General features: G+C 32.4%; 1 non-coding gene across 1 annotated transcript; it reads left to right on the plus strand.

Annotated features, from left to right (window-relative positions):
- The first annotated feature begins 11,624 nt into the window (after window positions 1-11,624).
- Window positions 11,625-11,697, plus strand: Trnar-ucg (transfer RNA arginine (anticodon UCG)). Its single transcript has one exon. It is a non-coding gene; the product is annotated as a tRNA-Arg (tRNA).
- Window positions 11,698-14,744: the final 3,047 nt, after the last annotated feature.

Consider the following 14,744-nt stretch of genomic DNA (forward strand, 5'->3'; position numbering starts at 1 on the left):
CTTAAATTGCACTATGACGTGTAAATAAGAAAATATTGAAACTTTTTCGACCTCAGCAAAAAATTTCTATAATACTTATCTCTTGAAAAGCGACGGAACAGCAAATATTTTAAAGACAAAATAGTTTTGGATGTAATATAAAATGATGTTAACTTATAAGCGGTCTGTATTGTCGTTAAGAATAAGGGTCTCATATAAACACAATTAGAACATTCTAATTTGTATTCACAAATGAGCTCAATACAGATGTGGCTTCTCTCACCAGAAAACGTCGTGCTCAAGGCGGGCTGTTGTGATCACTCTCTGTCTGTTGTCCGTTGTTTGTCCCTTTTCCCGCCAGCATCAACATTTACTTTATATAATTATTGCTAGTACACTGTGCAGTGCTTAACAGAGACCTAATACAATCTAAATCAACAGGTTACGACCAACAGGTTACGACCTTGTCTACGAATTTAAACCTCATTTCCATTGGAAATTTGGCGCAGTGCTTTCACTACCAAAGGAAAATGTCATAATAATCATTGGTTTGGTAATTACATTGTAACACTAATTTTATTGTACTGAATGTTCTTGATGCAATTATGTAAAGGACAGTATAAGCTTGAGCTCTCAAATGGTTATTTTGTTCTAGTTGTTACTAGTTAGTTATAGGACTATCAATCAATCAAATGTTACGAGACAAAATCTGTACAGTCAACAGAATTTATAAACCTCATATTTCATATCAATATAATAATCATTGGTTTGGTAATTACATTGTAACACTAATTTTATTGTACTGAATGTTCTTGATGCAATTATGTAAAGGACAGTATAAGCTTGAGACTCTCAAATGGTTATTTTGTTCTAGTTGTTCTAGTTAGTTATAGGACTTCAATCAATTCAAGACTGTTACGAGACAAAATCTGTACAGTCAACATAATATTATACAACTCATATTCATATCATATAATAATCATTGGTTTGGTAATTACATTGTAACACTAATTTTATTGTACTGAATGTTCTTGATGCAATTATGTAAAGGACAGTATAAGCTTGAGACTCTCAAATGGTTATTTTGTTCTAGTTGTTCTAGTTAGTTATAGGACTTCAATCAATTCAAGACTGTTACGAGACAAAATCTGTACAGTCAACATAATATTATACAACTCATATTCATATCATATATCATATTTTACTTCTTAATTACAATATTCATGCATCTGTCCAAGCAATATGTCATTAGTTATCGATTATTTCTGCAAGCTAACATTATCATCCCAAATCTCGGTTAAGCGACCATAGAATTATCTTTCAACGGTATGATTAAGTGGGCGTTCGCCTAACATATGAGAGATCTATCCATTATCTTGTTTATGATGTTTTACTAAAAAAACGCTAATTGCATATAGATAAATTGTATCATGGATTCATAAATTATTCAGTGGGAGGTTATACTGAGGTTGATGCATGTTCTAGCACATCACACTTAACTTCTTTAATATAGATAAGTAATGTCATCAAACATAAATGAAAGTGGGATTTTAAAGGTGTGTGTAAACTTCTTTAAAGCATGTTAATTTCCAGACAGCTAAGAGTTTATGCAAATCCATCTTATTCTTGCTTAAATTGTGAGCAAGTGACCCTTTTGTAATTTTTGAGAATGAATATCCTCCACAGACTCACCATTTTCTTCATCCGAAAGGTTCGACGTCTACCGATCTGGTGTCTGCAGCAGGAAATGTTTTCACTTGACGTCAAACAATTTTCTTTATTTTTGGTAGTATTACTGAAACATACTCGATGAAAACATTACTTTTTGTACAGGTAATTCAGACAAACTCTGGACTGCAATACAAATGTATTTGATAAATATTCTATTATATTTTTATCGATATGTATATACAAATGAAAAGAAAAGCAGACCACAAATTGTTGGTGAAGCGTAAATGAAATTAGCTAAGAAATATGTATATCAAATTTATAAAATGATCATTGTTTTTAAGCATTTAACGCAGGAAAGCAAATCTTTAACAGACTCGGTTTGAAAGGGCCTGTTTAAGAGGAGTAATGAAATGTACAACACGTCTCACATCCTCTAGCACTGGCTTAAACGAAAAATTTATTATAGTAAAATTCATTTGGACTCCATAATCCCGAAGGACTAGAAAATATAATAACATAGAATTCAAATAAAGATTCTTTTTTCTTTTTTTTTTTTTTTTGCATTTATAGACTGCTGTTTTGACATATACAATCTGTAATAAAATCCCTTATAATAAAAGCACATATTAACGAATCGATTGCATATTTGGTTTGAAACTGTACTCTTTCTTATGTAGCATAATGTAAGTAATTTACAACGACAGCACATCATGCATTAGATGAAATTAAAAATTTGTACCAATTTTAAAAGTCAGTGCTTTATAAAATGGCCGACAAGAAATGTGAGATAGCTCCAACGATATTCAAGCCGTTTGGACCATCGATGGAGGTCGTACGAAACCAAAGAACTCAATATGAACAGTTTTTTTCTGGTCTAATGCAACACACAGTCAAGTAATTGTAGAGAAATTATATAAATGGTGAATTTTTGGGCTAGCAGAATGGCTTTCTAAATATTTACATAAATGCAGCGAATTAGAACTGACGTACTTTTTCCATACTGCTGTCTGTATTTACCCGAGGTTCTTTGCAAAGGTATTGCTAATAAATATACATCTATAAGCATTTAATTTTTCGACATTCTAAAACTAATTACCATCAGCATTCAGTTCATAACTACACCATTGAAATAGAAAATAGTATACACATTGACGTCTTCAAATGTTTTATTACGAAACTGTTGTTATTGCCGTTTTCATGGGGTGTTTAAACAGAGGAGTTAAGCGCGAATGAGCAACAATTTATCTGTCACAATATCACACAAATTCTAAGATTAAATTCCCTAAACATTTCAGGTTTTGTTTGCTTGAATGTGTCATTTTAAATACATTATCCGTACGAACATTGTGAAATAGAGTTTTGTGACAACAGTTTATACGGTTTTAAAAGTATTTGCCCGCCTGTTTACTTTTCGTAATATTTGATACAAACTTGCGTCTCGCTGCTTTTCCGAACCTACCACTATTCAGCAGTATGAGTATCAGTAATAGTAATATATTATAAAGCAGAGCAAAGTGGAACATCGTTGGCAAATAGAATTATTGATTTCTAATGAAAGATCACTAATATACACCAAGTCTTTAATGACAATAAAAATTGTACGTTTATATCTCTGTGTTTATCGCGACTTCATATTTTACGGGCACAGGGAGTCTCTTCTGCGGATTTAAGTCATCAACAGTAAAAACATTGATGAACGAAGAAAAGCTCTTTCAATTCGTTTATAAACCAACCAGGAAATATTAATTAAATGAAGTCTGCATGGACATAGCCGAGGGTTTTTCAGTGATACGGTAAAAAGGGAGACTGCCTCTTGCCTTGAAATATGAATCACAGAGCAGCGCAATTATTCGAGACCTTTTTAAAATACTGAAAGATGTAACAAAAACTTATTTTTATTAGTTGAACAGCGAATGTGAAGACAATATCCCAATGAGTACTTTGCATTGATCTAAAAAATTTAAGTCTCGCTAGTACTCAGTCATTTTTAAATACGTAATTGGTCATAAATTGTAAAAAATAAAAAATGTATATACAAAACACTTGATTTAAAAGCTTTAATTGTGTCTTTGATTCACACAATGAAAATGAGCAAAGAAAGTTTAAAATGTTGATTGTATTGAGTGTTGACACGACTTAGAAAAGATCAAACTGAAATTGTTGCCGCGGTGAGGAATTTATAAAGCCAGTATATTCTGCAAGGCGTTATAAGATATTCGACTATTCCCTGTAGAATCGTTATCAGGCATTTGATATCACTTTGCAGTTTCTCTATTTCTACAAAAACAATATAGATGATATTTTGTGAGACTATAATGTATCAGAGTCCCTTGGCATCTTTCAGTATATTTCTTTCCTTAATATGAATTTTGTCACACATCAGGCATTTTTGCACAAACGTTCCGTAATGTATAAGAGTGTTGACATATGCACTTCAGGAAATGAAACTTGACCTCACATATTACAGATGTACACGATTATCACAGGATTGTTTGCATATCTTAATGGTAGGAGACTACAATGGATCGAAGTCCCTTGGCTTCTTTCAATATTTCTTTCCTTGATCTTAATTTTGTCACACAACAGACATTTTATGCACAAACGTTCTTTGAAGTATAAGAATGTTGACATAAACACTAATGAAATGAAACTGACCTCATGCACCTCAGATGCACTAGAGTAGCACAGGATATTTTTGCACATGCGAATGGTAGTAAACTTTTTGTTTTCGGCACTTTAAATGACCGTTTTGGTGATTTTGACCTCGTAGATTGAGAAATGAAATAACTTTATGCCAATTTATATATAATCGTGTGCTGTATTGGACCATAAATTACGTTTAATTATTTACAGAATATTCCTGTTCGCATCATGAACTATTAACATCCAGGTGTGAAATTGCGCCGCGTAATATTTGCATAGTCACAAATAAAGACCATGATTTTGTGCATAAAATGTTCTGCGTGCGAATAGATTTACATTTGTCTATGGAAATTCGTATGGGATTGCTCGGTAAAGCATTTAAAAAAATGTTGAAGCCAAAAGGAAAACCTTTTGCGTACGGAATTAATTGCGAAAATATGATAATGTTTTCCGGAAGTGCTGTTATATTAGCATACTGTGACAGAAGCAAATAAATATATAATTCATGCAATATTACTGAATGAATTTATCCGTACTGAGAAGATATTCAAATTACAGGTTTTATTTGTTTGGATTCAGCACTCATTGATTGTTATATTCTCTTTATTTCCTCGACATACATTATATAAACAGATAATTTACAAATTATAAATGATTATAGGATATGTACACTTTGTTACAAATTGTCGCAATTTTACAGCCTACATTTTCAGTACAAACATAATATATACATATATATGTAGATTGTGAAATATAGAAAGTAATTGATATGCTAAAGAAGGTATTGGGTTTCGAGTGAGATTATGGTATACAGGTTCCCAAGTGTAATTTCTTCTTTCGAATGACTACCAAGGAACGTGTGTTTTAATAATTCGTTTAGGCTGGAGTTCGGTATGTTTACGCGAAAGCGAAATATAAGCAACTCGACCTCTTGATTGAGCAGCTTACAGTCTGCGGATAGAATTTCAGCATACTAAGTATTGATATCCAAATGCTTAGGTATACAAACATTTAACAGTATACTTGTAAGACATAATAAGGAACTTCTTTTACATATCCAAGTTATGTGCACACATTATGAGTTTTCCAGGTAGAGTTTGATACAAAGTCTCTTCATTCATATGTCGAAGTTCTTGGATAATCAATATATCAAAAGTTTCTATCAGCAGTCTACATAATTCATATCTTAGTGTAATTAAATTTGAACATTCTGTTACCTTATGCATATAAATGTTATTTAGTTTTTCGCCAAAATTCGGAACTTGTACCCAAGCACTTGCAATACACTGGGCCATTGCCGGTATAAATTTATTGCAAATACACTTGTAAAAAACAGCAGTGTCAACCTTTGCATGGATATGCTTAAACCTATCGAAATCTGGTGATAAGTTCATTCTTGCTGTCCATAGTGCTAAATGACTATCTTCGATGCGTTTATTAACTATTGACTTCCATTTACCCTTTGACGGGAAAGACATGCCATGGTAATAGTCATTTAAATAATTTGCAAGATCATATTTACACAAGATATGATACAAATCGGGAATAACTCCAGTTTGGTTACACATATTTCTTGATATGTAATGACAGAGTCGGAAGTCAAATATTTTCACTCGATAGACTACATAGCCTTTGTAAAAACATTAATTTTCGTTTTTCAATTTCTAGTTCAATATTGAGCCAGCATAGCATACTTACGCACATGTCTGTTCTTGTTCGGGTGCTCATACCTTGGATGATTTTCGACCAACGGTTTTGTACGGTTCTTAGTTTTATAATTTCAGCGTATGTGATATCACTCCATAATTCACATCCGTATAGGAGGGTAGGTATAACAGTTTTTTTGCACTAAGCCTGCGGATATGTGTGGATTAAGCACTTTTGGTGTAATTCCAACAGACAACAGTGAAAATAAAGCTGATTGTGCCTTAATGACTGATTTATGGATATTGTCACTGTTACTTAAACTTTTATTTAGATTCATTCCAAGGTGTGTAGCACATTTAACTATAGGTAGTTAATTTTCACCGAGTTTCCAGGACATCGAATTAGTAGAATGTTTTTCTTAGAGACATAGATCAAGATCGCACTTTTATCAGAGTTAATGTTGTATCGCCATTTGAGTCGGTACGTTTCGACGATATTAAGCATGCTTTGTACATTATTTGGTGATATCGCTGCTAGGGTCAGATCATCTGCCAGTGTTATATTTCCACATTGTATATGATTTATAACGATTCCTAATTTGCTATTCTGAAGTTCAACGAGTAATTGGTCAATAAAAACAGAACAGACAAAGTCGAGACTACCACTCCTTGTCGAACTCCTTGTTGAATTTGTAGGCCATCTGAATCTGCTCCATCAATGACTATTTTACTAACCATGTCGGAATGTAGATTCATTAAGATTTTCCATAACTGACCTTTTACGCCCATGTTGTATATTTTTATGAGTAGACCTTTTAACCTAACGGTATCGAATGCTTTTTGTGTATCAAGGAGGGCAATATAAGTTTTGCTGCCGTTCTCAAGTTGATGACGAACGCTTTCTTGCAGGTTGAATGAGGCAGTAACAGGTCCTATTTGTTTTTTAAATGCATTTTGTTCAGTAGATGGAAATCTTATATTATTTGTATTTACAAACGTTTTCAATCTCTTATGCAGTGTGTCTTCAAATAGTTTGTAGATGACCGGAAGTAAAGTTATCGGACGATAATTAGTTGGGTCATCTCTTGGTTTTCCATTTAACTTGTATATAGGAATAATTATGCCCTTTTTACTGTCAATTGGTGAATAGCATTTTGCTGCGATTTTGTTAAAAAGTACACATAGGTGCGTAACAAGGAACTTCGTCTAATGTATGAGGTGTTCGTTAGTTATTTTGTCATGACCTGGTATTCTTCTCAGTTTCAGATATTTTATGATTAGCTCTAGTTCGCTTTCGTTAATCATTTTGTATTCGTATTTTTCGGATCAAGTTCACATTCTTAGCTTTCTAATATTGTATCATAGTTCTTTTCAATATCACATTTAGACTGATTATCGTAAGTGGGCGAGGTAAGAGGCGAGTTAAATTGTTCGAAGTATGTTCTAAGGCCTCCAGCGATTTCATCACATGTTTCTTATTTGATATCATCTGTATTAAGGACACTGTATTTCCTTTTCTTGTATTTTTGATTTTTATTTACAAGATTCCAGAATGTTTTGCTGTCACAGTTTGCTGTATTGTTGAGTTCTGTGTAGTATGTGCGTTCTATGTCTTGTATGGCCTCCTTCTGGGTATTGGTGAATACACGTTTTAATTGTTTATACCTCCTGTATGAATCATTATGGTCTTCCCTAGGTCGCCCATCTTGTAGCCATTTTATCCGTGCATGTCTCTGGTTTTCGTGTGCTTCCTTTACTTTCGGTGTCCAATACGGTTTTGCATGTTTATTGTATTTCCCTTGCGAAAGTGTTTATCTGATCAGATCACACGCTGTACTGTCATTGTGAGAATAACTACATTGTTGTGATATAAATGTGCTGTTTACACGTTGTATTGATCAATATCTTATCTACATATCTTTACCAGTATGATCAGCTTTTTCAGTTTTGGTTCACATGACAAAACGTTTCAGCCGGCGCAAATTTTGCGTAGACGTAAACTTTGCATACAGAACGAAAGATTGAAGTTGTCAAACAGTTTGGATATTTGGTATTCATGATTATAGAATTGACTGAAATATTCTTTTACTCTTGCATGTACTTACTTTGAAAAACGGTAGGATAATGGATAACGAGTGAGGGTTGATGTACACCATTAAATGATTTAAATATAAACTCCCAAGCGGTGGTTTTAATTGTGCTCCTTTATTTATTTGTTTCGATCTTGTTTACTGTTGTATTTTATGTATTTGGTATGAATGTCAATCGACTGCATATGTATACACGTACTGGCTTTATTTCGCACGGACTGTTCTTGGAACGCAATTATACCTATAGATCTTTGTTTGTATGTTGTACCTCCAACTGTAGCTACAATTTACAGTAAACAGTTTTTGTCTCCACAATGTAATAATCAATTAACTAAGTATAACTACTCACTTTCAACGTTGCAGTAAAGTAGGCGGCACTATAACATCTGAGAGACGATTTTCATTAAGCGTTGTTTGCTTAATTATTCACTGCACAATACTCACTAACGATCCAAGTCAAAGGTATCATTACCTAGACGCAAGCTCGCATAGATTCACACTGACAAAGTCGTTTGAAGAAGATTAGCGTCTTCTTGTAGATATAGCTGAAGAAACAAGCACTGACCTAGAATTTCGTCTGAAAGATATTGAAAGTTGAAAGATATAAGCAGTTCAATTTCAAATACAGATTTATTAAAATAAACATTGACTCACCTTGCGTTTCTTGGTTAAATTTATCCACATTCACCTTGGGAATAAGTTTCTTTCGGCAAGTATGAGTAAAGGAATAAACGCTATATAGGTATCTGTCAAATTATTTTACAATGCATTCATATTGATACTGTTTAAAGAAAAATTATCATGGATTTAGAAAAATTGAAACAACCGATTTTATTGGTTGTTGAACGGTAGTATTTCTAACATGTTGCTACGCCTCTAAAGTATCTGAACAAACCCCCAAAGCCCACTTAACAGTCATATATTAGCTTATATTTGAAAGTTAATTTAACATTCTTGCTGGTCTTCCAATTACAAATTGAAAATACGTCAAGTTTATACCTTTGTTAAGATCTTGGTACAAAAACCAGGATTATCATTATGATCATATGAATGAAAGCTAACGTCTAGGTAAACAGGTGTGCTTTGACCGAATGCCTGCAGAGCAATTATACGAAAACGTAATTAATGTCAAACTAATTGGCTCGAGTCTTCTTTCCTGTTTACTTGAGGAACTCCTAAGAAATATTATCGTATTTTGTGATAAGCAGAACTATGAACTAGTGTTGAAACATTTCTGGAACACTTATGTGTATGTTTGCTGTTTAAAGACACTCTTAATTGTTGCATTTAGCTTTTTTTTGCACATATTTTTGTTGTTACATATATTCCTCACACCTTCCTCTGTCAGAAGCCAAAACAAAAATGCACTTACAAGTTAGAACACTTCACATATATTTGGTGAACATGCATGAGATACGGTCAGAATTTGACTTTTGTTTAGTACAATATGTTTCTATAGGAACAGTCAGGATATAAATTTAATCAAAGCATTTCTGTCACCATCAGCTAAATACTAGATTGAATTAATATTGAAAATGGTAAGGTCTGGGAGGGAGTGTAAATGGGTTTTATTGTCTAAATGTAGCCTAAATTATATGAGCGTTTTCACTGAATAAATTGAATGGAATTATTAAGGGCTCCTTTGACGAGTCTGAGTAATGAAATTAAGTTAGTATATATTTGTAAAATGAAGTTGCCTGGTTTTTCGTTAGTAAGTGCATTGCAGTCTGACAATGAAGTAATAGCCAGAAGGTTTAGTTAAAAATTCATTTTACTTGATTTGATTTACTTTAATTTCTTCTTATTATTTTTTGTTTGTTTGTTTTGGGTTTAACGCCGTTTTTCAACAGTATATCAGTTATGTAACGGTAGGCAATTAACCTAGCCAGTGTTTCTAGAATTTGTACAAGTACAAACCTGTTCTCCGCAAGTAACTGCACACTTCCCCACATGAATCAGAGGTGGAGGACGAATGATTTCAGACACAATGTCTTTTATCAAATCGTCACAGAGAACATACGCCCCGCCAAGGGCTCGGACTCAAGACCCCAAGATCCGTAGATCTGAGCTCTCCCTATTAAGCTAAGCGGACGGGCTTATTTTGTAACTTTAAGAAAGTATGTGAAGTGATTCATTGCCTATATGTATGAAGAAATTGCATCCAAATTGGCAGCCTTGTTTCCTTGAAAGGTTGTTTGTGTCACAGTTTTCTAACAATTACCGTGTTCTTAAACTGTAAAGCTTTAATTCAGTAGTGTGACGGAAATTGATTCCTGGAACGAATTGAATAGTCTGTGTCTATTTGTCTGTTAATTTAGTCTTCGTTGGCGATACTCTTCGGTAGTTTATGGGCACAAATACTTCGGTCAATTGAAGTACTGGTGGGAGAGATGAAATTATTCTAAGACATCATTAGAGTTTTACATATATTGTTATCTCGGAAGAAAATAGGTAAATAGATTTTCATAAAATTGTATCATATTAATGTCATTCTTTATTCTGCTGTGCAACCTCAAATGGTTGATTATCCTTCAGAAATGTAGAGTCTGAACTAACATTTCAAACTTTGTTTAAGGTCGGCTTACAAGATGTGTCCTTTCTGTGTGCGAATTACAGTATCGTCTTATTACTTTTTTATTTTAAAACTGCTTAACAGGTAAATATTTCCAGCATTCTTACTGCTGGGATTAGATTTTGGCTTTTTTTTCTTTGTCTTTAAAATGAATTGTGTTCCATAAGTTTTGTATCACAGTACGCATGTGTACTTTGATCTATTATACGAACAAAGGCGAATGATTGTATATAATTGTGTGTTTTTCTATGGGTTTTCACCTTTCTGATTGTTATTTTCCATAGAAAAAGGATGATTTTTACACATTTTAGCAATTCTTATAAAATCTCGAAGAGAGGAAGTTAGCACATACAATATTTTGCCTGATGGAATTACGATACTCTTACGTTACGATTTCAGTGTGTTATGATCATTTGATGGGTTCTCAGATGAAAATTGTTGCCGATAATAATGAGCAATTGATTATGTCTCAGGTTTTACATATCGTATTATTCCATTTTTCTCCTTAATATTGAAATATGTAATACACTGTATAGATCGACGTCAAAAAGAACTGTAATGCCTCAGACATTTTGCCTGTAAATATGAAATATACATTTATCGTACCTGCCGTGCAATATTTGGCATGGAAATGCACATTTACAAGAGATCTTCAACAAGCTGTATATGGAATAAGAAACTCTATCTGAAGTATTATAAAGATAGATTTAATGTATATCTATACAAAAATTAAGACAGATAACGAAAACAAAGAAATACATTTTGTTTTAAGCAACTGATACAAATAAACGATCAAGAGTATATTCTCTGTAATCACAAATTCTATAAACAGAGTGAATTAACAGACAGAAACTTGTAAAATAAGTAGCACTGGAAGTAGAAACAACATCTGAGAAGTTCTTAAGGAAAAATTATCATTTAAAAATTTTCAGAAAAGATTATAATAAATGAACATGAAATATCACACTAAGCTTTTACAAAAAATCCCTATATAATCTGTTAATTTCACTTCTTTGTGACAGTGGCCGCGTCGCCTAATGGATAAGGCGTCTGACTTCGAATCAGAAGATTGCGAGTTCGAGTCTCGTCGTGGTCGTTATTTTTTCCCCAGTTGACAATAAACACAAATATTATGCAACATCTTGATGTTTACAATGCAATGGTACGGGGACGAGACATAGGACAGTTCAAGAAATTACTTATATAGTTAATAAATTATCTCCCTTGAAATCTTTCCTATACAAAAAAAACTCCATGGGCGCAAAATTAAGATATTTGGTTCAGATATCGTGTCGGATGAAATATTTCTCCTTAAACGAAAATGTAGATTTTTATTCAACAATAAATCGGACAACATAATTTTAAATTTCAACGAAATCAAAAAGCGCGATATAAATTTGTACCAGGTATTTTTCATGTTTATAGTAGATCTAATTTATAATTAAGAAATAAATTTTTGCATACATGTAGGCACAATAACAGAACATGTACAGAAAAACTTAATCTCAATCAAGTGCAACTATTGGAAAATAAACTTCCGCGAATATGCATTTTCGCAAATTTAACAAACATTTTACCAGCGAATTTTAAAGAAATTGCAAAAAAAAAGAACAAAAAAAAAAAACTAGAAAAAACAGGGATGACAAAGCCCTGCGCAGTATTGCGACTTCTTTACCGATTGTCATACATTTAATGACCTTCATTAAACACGTGTCAAATTGTAGTCATGAAAGATTGATCTCTCATTCACTCAAGAATTTAAGCAAACGAACATTTTACGTACCTTGATACACTATTCATATAAAATTACTTTCTTTCATAGATACAGTAATTCTGTTCCATGATGGCGTCAGTTCAACTATCTTTGCAATTCTCAAATCTTCCTGAATCTCCGTTAAGCGACAATTAAATTATCTCCCAGCGGTATACAAAGAAAGCGGCTGTGTCGCATTTTATAGATGCATATAATTGCCTTCTGTATGTTGTTACATTTCATAAGTGCTGCAACAAATGATTCTCAGAAAAAAATGCTATTTTCGCATTTTAGCGTATTTCTATTATTTATTATTAACTGTAGTGGAGCATATTTTCTGTATTTACAGCGCAACGTTACATATATTCTGTCTTTTCACTACAGTAAAATCTTATTATGTGTTTTCACTGATTTTACGGAACTATTTAATAAATTGAAGAGAAGAAAATATTTCCCCATCGTGAAAAGGTCAAAACGTAAAGTATCGCATGACTGCAATCTGACTATGGGTATATTTCATCTTGTATGTATAGCAGTATACGGCATAAAACTTCAACAAAGGTACACTATTCAAAAATAAGTTTTCTTTCTATTTGACAGACAAACAAATGAAATGCAGTTGGCTTTTTGGAACTAACGGAAAGTGCAATATCTTCGTTGGTGCTTGATTTTTTCATTTCTTTAGAAAATCAAAGAAAACTGAAATTTGGTTTTGTGAAAAAGGAATATCTGTCGTTCAAGATGCGAGCAAATGGTGTTCTTTCAACTATTTTGGTATATAATAACAGAAATGTTATTATCATGAATGTAGTTATTATTTGCATTTCAAGAAATGTCACACAAGGCCACTCCACCCAAGAGGTGAAACATTTCATAACATTTGATAAGAATATGTATACATCGACGAAAACTAAAGTAAAAGACAGACACAAACTTTCATGAGGAAAAGTAAATGTTTTAAGTTATACTAGCTAAATCACTCCGTTCGTAAAACCTAAATTTTATCTAATTTTGTTTCTACCAACGATAGATGGAAAATTAGTTAAATCCTACTTACGATCGCATTGCTCATCATAATAATACAAACAAATAATGATAAAATTAAGCTGTGTCGTTATTATTGAGAAACACAGTCATTGGATTATTACATAACCAATTATACTAATTGTAGAAGTAGCTAAAATCATCAATTTTACTTCCTTATAATAATTTGATAATAAGCGCGGTACCAATGTATTGCAAATGCGATTTCTTACGTAATTTTATAGATCAGTTGTTAATAAATACCTGCTGTGTATATATTTTCTTTATTATTCTGTAACCTGTTATGTAACCATGGAAAGAGGAATAATCATTATCTGCAGGCGCTTGTAATTCCTAGTGTTAGAACACAGCTTGACGTGATTGGTTAATTGTATCTGAACTAAGCAACCCAGTGGCTGACTACATTTACCTTAGAAAATGGTGAGATAGATCAATTATATGAGAACGAACACGTAATAATAAGTAAAAAAGAAGAAACAACTGTGTACGACAAAACACCGTCATAGTTGATTAAGAGCTCTTGTTTCCAAAATATGAATTGATAGGTTTTGATGTTTTGTCAGCTTAAAATAAGATACACTACGGAATGATTATAGTAACTGGGGCAAGCCATTTTATTTTGGCTAGGCAACAACAATAAAAGACTCTTTTGTTATTTTAGATTTTACATATATATCTGTAATGATGACATTCCGTCGAGTTTCTCAAGTTAAAGGTGGTCAATCACATCTAAGCAATATTTTATGACATTTTTCACATAATAATATATTCTGTTAGAGATGTATTTAATGAACAAAAATACCAATTACATAAAGTTTGATTTCTTAAATAATTTTTATCTTTTAATAACTTCCCTTTGATATTAAATTATTCAGAAAGTGGACTACTTCGTTTAATTTCAATATAATTTCTAGTTGATAGATATTGGGATATCTTAACAATCTGAATTAAAGGCAAGTTTTAAAACAGTGTGTAGCTACCGAAATCATTTATTTCTAATCTGTCTAATATTAATTTTACAAAATTGCATTTCTAATTAATTCCGCCTAAATATATATTTGTAAATGTAAATTTTTGACATATACAATACAAAAGTTCTTACATATCATATCATTCTTTAGGCAAAGCATGTTTATTAAATTTCTAAAGATTATGCTGAAATAACTCTATCTTTGTTGGGCAGCCAAGATAGGAAAATCAAGTTTTAGGAGTACCTCCAGTGAACATCAAATGTGTATTAAACACAGATAAGTTTAAGTGATCAATTGTTAAACTTTCGAAAAAATGCATTACTTGATCCAAATCTGATTAACCACCTTTAAACAAGTTGATGTTCATTGACTGAT

This window comes from Mercenaria mercenaria, chromosome 2, assembly GCF_021730395.1.
Source record: "Mercenaria mercenaria strain notata chromosome 2, MADL_Memer_1, whole genome shotgun sequence".
Taxonomy (NCBI): Eukaryota; Metazoa; Mollusca; class Bivalvia; order Venerida; family Veneridae; genus Mercenaria; species Mercenaria mercenaria.